Below are 8,937 nucleotides of genomic sequence, written 5' to 3'. Positions count from 1 at the left end.
GGAAGACAGGCGGCTGTGGCGCCATTTCTGCACTCTAGACTCAGCCCTGCAACCCTCCTGGCACCCCACCCCATCCTACAGTGACTGTTCAGAGTCCCCACAGGCTGAGTGCTCCCTGCAAATTTGTGAATTAGCCAATCGGAGAAAATGTTGCCTTTTCAGGTCAATCTGAGCTCGCCTGGAGGACTGGGCACTGAAGGGTCCCTGTGCTCCAAGAGAGAATGACCTTGTGACCCTCACCTCTTCCCTCTCCCTGCCTCCCGCCTGCTCTCTGCCACATGTCCCCCAGCTCAGGGCCATGGCATCCCACAGAAATGGAAACCTCTCAGAGATGCCTCTGCAGGAGTTCATGCTGGAGGGATTTGAGGGTGGCCCACAGACCCAGGCCCTGCTCTTTGTTCTGTTCCTGGCCCTGTATGTGGTGGCCGTCCTGGGGAACCTCACCATGATCGTGGTCATCACTCTGGATGCCCATCTACATGCCCCAATGTACTTCTTCCTCAAGAACCTCTCCTTCCTGGACCTGTGCTACTCATCTGTCATCGCCCCCAAGGCCCTGGTCAACTTCCTGTCCTCCTCCAAGGTCATCACCTTTAAGGGATGTTGTTGGGGGCCAGCGTGAGGCACTCCGCCCATGGCAAAGGTCATGAGGAAGGAGGCTCAACATACGCAAAGGCGGGATTGAGCCTCAGGAGTCCCCCTGGAAATCCTCAAGCATCTACCCCCATAACCAGAGCCTGCCTACTTTACTACTTTGTGCTCTCACCTACACCTCTGACTTTACAGGGGGCTGTCCCCCACCACCTCTTTTGGAGAAGGAGTTAACTTAGAGCTCCAGTTAATAATAATTCCTGGGCGTGATAGGGCTGTTTTAACCTACAAAGTCTTCTGAAGGTTCTCTAGCCTGCCTGACAGGCTTGTCTGGCCACATGTGATTGCTCACAGCCTCCCAATCATGAGAGGCACGAGATGCTTTAAACCTTCTAAAAACAGGTTCCTTAGAAAAATTAGAAAACCATTAGTATAAGTATAGTGGGCTGATTAGAAATTGTATTGGTGAAGGGCTTTTCATTTGTTGAGCCAATGTTTGTTGCTAAGTCTCCACATCCCCTGCCCTTACACACATTAATGAATATATAGAAGAAATAAGTATTAACCTTTGATATTAATCACGTTAGACCTTAGGCTAAGTAAATTCTTTCCTTAACTAAAACCCACTACACCCTCACCCTATAGGAATGTAACTTTATTTGGGTGGCATCTGTTTTAAGAATAATCACCCCTGTAGAAATAAGTGTCCTGGTTGACTGACCGCTGTCACAAGGAGAGGGTCATAAATTGTCAGCAGGACCCCCTGGCCAGAAGATTATGTAACACCCCTAAGACCTCTGTATACATTTGTATGAAGCACCTAACTTTGATAAAAGTCAGGACTGCTGACCCCGCATGACTTTTGCATAACATCTCAGTGTATAAAAGTAGACCATGGAAAATAAAGAATTGGGATCAGTTCCTTGAAAGACTGGTCTCCCCATGTCTCTCTCTCTCTCAAACTCTGGCTGAGTCTCCATCTGGAGTGCGGAACCTGCCATGCTTACTAATTATGCCTGGGCTTCTAAGATCCGGCCGGGGAGGCCTCAGTGTCTCCTCTCCTTTGGGAGGACGGAAGGACGCCTGCAGCCTATGTAAGTGGTGCAAGCTTCTTGTCTTGGAGTTTTATTGGTCTCCCGCGTAAACCAAGCTACTCAGCCTCTTTTCTCCACTGAATTTTCCTACTGAGCTATCCTCATTCTATTACTCTTTATATCTCTAATTAATATCTAATTGAAGCTATTGTATTCTGATCCTCGCTGACGCCATCCCCGCTTCAAAATCTCTGGATCAGCCGGGGCTGGATCCCGGCAGGATGTGCCACCCAGTTCTTCTTCTCCATGATGGGTACGACTGAGACTCTCCTCTTGGCTGTGATGGCCTATGACCACTTCGTGGCCATCTGCAGCCCCCTGAGCTACCCCATCTCCATGCGCCCCTTGGTCTGTGCCTGCCCGGTGCTGGGCACCCACTGTGGGGGCTGCCTCAACTCTGGGGTGCAGACGATCCTCACATTCAGCCTCCTGTTCTGCAGCTCCAACCACATCAACCACTTCTTCTGTGATGTGATCCCCCTGCTCCAGCTCACTTGTGCCAGCACGGCCGTCAATGAGCTGGTCTTGTTTGCTATGTGTGGCCTCATCATTGTGGGCACCACACTCGTGGTCCTCGTCTCCTATGGCTACATCACAGTGACCATCCTGAGGATGTGCTCAGGAGGAGGGAGACACAAGCTCTTCTCCACCTGTGGATCCCACATGACAGCCATGTCCCTCTTTTATGGGACCCTTTTTGTCATGTATGCCCATCTGGGAGCTGTGGAGTCCGTGGAGCAGGGCAACGTGGTCTCTGTCTTCTACACCCTGGTCATCCCAATGCTGAATCCCCTCATCTCCAGTCTGAGAAACAAGGACGTGAAGGATGTCCTGCAGAGACTGGGCCAGAAGCACACAGCCACGTGACGGAGGGTGACCAGAGAGACCCAGTGTCCTGAGGGCTGGACAAGAAGACTTGAGGGGAGGCACTGGGTTTGGTTTGAGGAATTCATTCTTTATTCAGCTAATTCATTCTTTCACCCAGCATTTTATCCAACCCTTCTTTGAAGCACATCATGAACCACACACTACAAGTGTAAGATGCAGAGATGAATAAGGCATCTTGTTTGCCACCAAAAATCTAATGGCCCACAGTGGGGCAAGACACTAAACTTGAAGTTTCTGTAACACGGTGGGCAGAGTCATGAACTGGGAGTCTTTGAAGCACAGTATGGGTCCCAGTTCAACATCAATTGGTGAAGGTATGTGGACTAGACAAACTCTCTGAGCTTATCCCTTCACTTCTTTATTGAATCTAATGTAAATATGTACCCAACAATCTACCCTGGGACAACTAGCAGGGGGCTTTAGGACACTCAGCCCAGCCCCTTCCTTGGTGATAGCCTGGGCATCCCCACAGCCAATTAGGGGAGTTAGGAAGACCATGCTCCCCCTCAATCCTGCAGCGGGGCTGTTCCTCCCCTCCCCCTTCTGTTCACTGATGCCACCACCCAACAAGGCAGCAGGGAGCACCCGTGCTCCTGCTTCAGAGGCTCCTAGTGCTCCCTGTCCTGGGTTTCTCCCCTCAGACAGCAGCTGGGAGCCCCAGGGAGTCAACGTGGATGCCTGACACCCATAGTTCACCATCCAGCCTGACAGGTGATACTGTCCTGACTATTTGTGACCCTAAGAAATGGAGCCTTGTCAGCACCAACACCTCTGAATAAGGATAGAGGTCCTGGTGCTGCTGCAGAGCGCAGGGGGTAGAGAGAGGGAGCAGTTTCTTGGTAGAAGCACAGCTCCCTGGCCATCTGTCCCACACTCCCTGGGGCAGCTGGGAGTCTTGACCTCCCCATTCAGAGCTCCAGGTCCCTGCTCCATGGACCCAACACACAGCCTGGACCCAGGGCCTATCGTGTCTCCCTGTGGGAGAGTCACCCACTCCCATGGTCACTCCCAGGAGGTGGTCCTCTGGACGAGAGGGTGGTCTGTTCCCTGTAGGGGCAGGGGGCGTGCCCTGCCCCTCTGATCACAGCTCTCCACCCCCCTCTCTCCCTGCTCCGGGGGACAGGGGGAGGGGCTGGCAGCTAAGTTGTCAGACTGCTGCTCCCCATTACTCAAGTGGAACCGCCTCCAAGCTTCCTGCTGGATTCCTATTCACATTGTCTTTGGGCTCCAAAACTAGTTCTACGTCTGCCATAGATCGTTGTATTCATCTGATAACAAACTGTTACTTGAGGCTTCCCCAAATATTCTGCTTCACCGTGACAGCCCTTGTTGTCGTCTCATGCCGCAGCTGTTCCCTCTCACACGCGCTATCCTCTGTCTGTCTGCTGTGATTTTTTTGGTCATTCCATGGAATGTTACAGGAATATTCTTGGGTCTTCTACTTGATCCAAATTTGGAATATGCATACGTATAATATATATTCATTCCATGCACAAGTGTAGATTTATCTTAATTCTGTAGAATTTAAAGTTATACATAGTAAGAAATCAGTTAAAGATTCATAGCAAAACAGCATCTATCCTGAATTAGGAATAAATAAAAGGTCTGACTTTAGATGGAACAAAAACTTTACATTTCTGCAAGAGAAATGTAAAACAAACAAACAAAACAGCAAATCGTAGATTGTTTCTTCCTAAATTACCTACATTTCAGATTGTAGTGATGAACACAGTACAACGTTAGAGGCAATTCACTTTGCTTTGTTCATCTTATACAACGTTTTGTATGCTAGCTCCACAGAGTAGATTCTCAGTGGTACATATCTACTGGATGATTATAATTTGACTTCCTTGTCAACTAGTCATTGAACTCCAAAATATACTTGGCATAGCATTATACTTATGAGCTTGGATTTGGCAATGATTTCTTGGATATAACTGAAAAGCACAGGAAACAAAAGTGCAAAGAGACACAAGGGACTCCATTAAACTTAAAAATCTGTGCATTAAAGAGCTAAATAATAGCTTGAAAAGGCAACCTGTGGGATGGGAGAGAATGACCGCAACTCCTATGTCTGATATGGGGTAACATCCAGAGTATGTGAAGAATTCCTACAATTTAAATAATCCTGTTAAAAATGAGCAGAGGATTTGAATAGTTATTTCACTAAAGATGATCTACAGATGGGCAACAAACATATGAGGAGATGCTCGTCATCACTAATCCCTGAGGAAATGCAAGTCAAATCACAAGGACATACCACTTACATCCGTGAGAATGGCTGTATTAGAAGCAAAAAAAGAAAAACAGGTAAAAACATAACCAGTGTTGTAAAGGATCCAGATCAATTGGAGCCCTTATACACTTTTGGTAGATAGTAAAATGATGCAACCATTATGGGGAACAGTACAGAATTTCCCCAAAAAACTAAAAAAAAAAAAAAAAGAATTGCCACATGATCCACGTTCGAGTATGTATCCAAAATAATTATAGACTGCTCTCTAAGAGATATTTGCAAACCCAAGTACACAGCAGCATTATTTGTGGTGGCCAAAAGGTAGAAACAAGCCACGTGTTCATTGTGGATGAGATAATAAACAAAATGATGCACATACGTATGATGGAAAGGCACCCACCTTAAAAGGGATGAAAATCCTGTCACCGGATGCAACACAGATAAAGCTTAGGACATTGTGCTAGTGAAATAAGCCAGATGCAAAAAGACAAAGGCTGTATATTACTAACATGCAGTAAAACAGTCACATTCACAGAGACAGAAAGTAGAAAGGTGGTTCTCAGTGGTGAGGTTGTGGGGTGGGGTGGGGGGTGGGGGTGGAAAGAGAATGTTTTTAAAGGGGGTGAGTCCAAGATCCACACAGTCAAAGGCTTTGGCATAGTCAATAAAGCAGAAATAGATGTTTTTCTGGAACTCTCTTGCTTTTTCCATGATCCAGTGGATGTTGGCAATTTGATCTTTGGTTCCTCTGCCTTTTCTAAAACCAACTTGAACATCAGCAAGTTCACGGTCCACGTATTGCTGAAGCCTGGCTTGGAGAATTTTGAGCATTACTTTACTAGCGTGTGAGATGAGGGCAATTGTGTGGTAGTTTCAGCATTCTTTGGTATTGCCTTTCTTTGGGATTGGAATGTCATGTATGGATGTGAGAGTTGGACTGTGAAGAAGGCTGAGCACCAAAGAATTGATGCTTTTGAACTGTGGTGTTGGAGAAGACTCTTGAGAGTCCCTTGGACTGCAAGGAGGTCCACCCAGTCCATTCTGAAGGAGATCAGCCCTGGGATTTCTTTGGAAGAAATGATGCTAAAGCTGAAACTCCAGTACTCTGGCCACCTCGTGTGAAGAGTTGACTCATTGGAAAACACCTCTGATGCTGGGAGGGATTGGGGGCAGGAGGAGAAGGGGACGACAGAGGATGAGATGTCTGGATGGCATCACTGACTCGATGGACGTGAGTCTGAGTGAACTCCGGGAGTTGGTGATGGACAGGGAGGCCTGGCATGCTGCAATTCATGGGGTCGCAAAGAGTCGGACATGACTGAGTGACTGAATTGAACTGAACTGAACTGAACTGAACTGAGTCCAAGATAAAACATTCTGGACACTTGTTGTGCAGAAATGTGGATATACAAAATGCTACTGAACTAAGTGGGTTTCCCCGGTGGTGCTAGCAGTAAGGAACCCACCTGCCAATGCAGGAGACATGAGGCACAGGTTTGAACCCTAAGTCAGGAAGATCCCCTGAAGGAGGGCATGGCTATCCACTCCAATATCCTTGCCTGGAGAATCAGTCCATGGGATTCCAAAGAGTTGGACACGACTGAAGTGACTGAGCAGACACTGAACTGTACACTGACAATTATTTACAATTTTCAAGATTTCTTTGTGGTCAAAAAATATATAACATGAAATTAACCATTGTAGTCTTGCCTCGCAGCTCTAATTAGGACTTCCAGTACCGTGTTGAATAGACATGGTGAGAGTGGACATCCTGTCTTGTTTCTGATCCTAATGGGAAAGCTTCTGGGTTTTCATCAAGTATGAAGTTAGCTGTCGGCTTTTCATATATGGCTTTCGTTATGTTTAGGTCAGTCAGTCAGTCAGTCAGTTCAGTCGCTCAGTTGTGTCTGACTCTTTGTGACCTCATGAATCGCAGCACGCCAGGCCTCCCTGTCCATCACCAACTCCTGGAGTTCACTCAGACTCACGTCCATCGAGTCAGTGATGCCATCCAGCCATCTCATCCTCTGTCGTCCCCTTCTCCTCCTGCCCCCAATCCCTCCCAGCATCAGAGTCTTTTTCCAATGAGTCAACTCTCCGCATGAGGTGGCCAAAGTATTGGAGTTTCAGCTTTAGCATCATTCCTTCCAAAGAACGTCCAGGATTGATCTCCTTCAGAATGGACTTGTTGGCTCTCCTTGCAGTCCAAGGGACTCTCAAGAGTCTTCTCCAACACCACAGTTCAAAAGCATCAATTCTTCGGCACTCAGCTTTCCTCACAGTCCAACTGTCACGTCCATACATGACCACTGAAAAAACCATAGCCTTGACTAGCCAGACCTTTGTTGGCAAAGTAATGTCTCTGCTTTTGAATATGCTATCTGCTGCTACTAAGTCGCTTCAGTTCTGTCTGACTCTGTGCGACCCCATAGATGGCCTCCTACCAGGCTCCTCTGTCCCTGGGATTCTCCAGGCAAGAACACTGGAGTGGGTTGCCATTTCCTTCTCCAATGTATGAAAATGAAAAGTGAAAAGTGAAAGTGAAGTCGCTCAGTCGTGTCCGACTCTTAGCGACCTCATGGACTGCAGCCTACCAGGCTCCTCCGTCCATGGGATTTTCCAGGCAAGAGTACTGGAGTCGGGTGCCATTGCCTTCTCCAAATATGCTATCTAGGTTGGTCATAACTCTCCTTCCAAAGAGTAAGCATCTTTTAATTTCATGGCTGCAATCACCATCTGCAGTGATTTTGGGGCCCCCCAAAATAAAGTCTGACACTGTTTCCACTGTTTCCCCATCTATTTCCCATGAAGTGATGGGACCAGATGTCATGATCTTGGTTTTCTGAATGTTGAGCTTTAAGCCAACGTTCTCACTCGCCTCTTTCACTTTCATCAAGAGGCTTTTTAGTTCCTCTTCACTTTCTACCATAAGGGTGGTGTCATCTGCATATCTGAGGTTATTGATATTTCTCCCAGCAATCTTGATTCCAGCTTGTGCTTCTTCCAGCCCAGCATGTCTCATGATGTACTCTGCATAGAAGTTAAATAAGCAGGCTGACAATATACAGCCTTGACGTACTCCTTTTCCTATTTGGAACTAGTCTGTTGTTCCATGTCCAGTTCTAACTGTTGCTTCCTGACCTGAATATAGGTTTCTGAAGAGGCATGTCAGGTGGTCTGGTATTCCCATCTCTTTCAGAATTTTCCACAGATTATTGTGATCCACACAGTCAAAGTTTTTGGCATAGTCAATAAAGCAGAAATAGATGCTTTTTATGGAACTCTCTTGCTTTTTCGATGATCCAGCAGATGTTGGCAATTTGATCTCTGTTTCCTCTGCCTTTTCTAAAACCAGCTTGAACATCTGGAAGTTCACGGTCCACGTATTTAGGTATATTCCTTCTATTACTACTTCATTGAGTTTTTTTTTTTTTTTTTTTATGTCAAGATGTTGAATTTTGTCAAATTCTTTTTTGAATAAGTTGAATGATCATGTATGGGGGTGGTTGTGGGGGAGTTATCCTTCATTCTGTTAATGGGGTATAGACAGTGGTTGATTTTCTAAAAACACCTCTTTTGATAGTGTTTACTTACATTCTAGCTCTGAAGTGATCTTCATCCCTGCCTCTTTTCACCTCTTCCCCATCCCTCTCTCTCTCTCTCAGTAGAGAAAGAGATAGATAGATATATGATAGATAGAATGTGTTGTCATTCAACTGTATTTCTGTAGAAAATGTGGAATTGGGCATGTTGTCACACTGACACAAATTTTAAAAGGAAAATCCATAATAATTTTCAAACACAATGTACCTCCATCCCCCCGACCCCACCAGGATACAGGGCTTTGCAATCTCCTCTTGGCTACTCATCAGCCTTGACCGATGGGCACCTTACCTCCACTTTGATTCTTTTCAGCCCATTTTCAATGCCGTTTGCAAAGAAATATGATAGAAAAAGAAGGAAACTCAAATGAAAATACTTTGATAAATTACTGGAGCTCATTTGCAGTTAGGAAATCAAATTAAAGTAAAAGAGAAGAGATTAACCTATCCATCAGAAGGTGGAAGGATGAGGAAAACAAGGACTCCCACATTGCTGGATGTTCTTCATTGGTACAATCATTTTGAG

The 8,937-nt window shown here is 46.2% G+C and overlaps 1 pseudogene; it reads left to right on the top strand.

Moving 5' to 3' along the window:
* Positions 1 to 298: 298 nt before the first annotated feature.
* Positions 299 to 2,552, top strand: LOC139180123 (olfactory receptor 9S13-like; annotated as a pseudogene).
* The last annotated feature ends 6,385 nt before the right edge of the window (positions 2,553 to 8,937 follow it).

The sequence above is a fragment of the Bos indicus genome, chromosome 3 (assembly GCF_029378745.1).
Source record: "Bos indicus isolate NIAB-ARS_2022 breed Sahiwal x Tharparkar chromosome 3, NIAB-ARS_B.indTharparkar_mat_pri_1.0, whole genome shotgun sequence".
In the NCBI taxonomy this organism is placed as follows: domain Eukaryota; kingdom Metazoa; phylum Chordata; class Mammalia; order Artiodactyla; family Bovidae; genus Bos; species Bos indicus.
The sequence above is the reverse complement of the archived record's forward strand: the minus strand, read 5'-3'. Positions and strand labels throughout refer to the sequence as shown.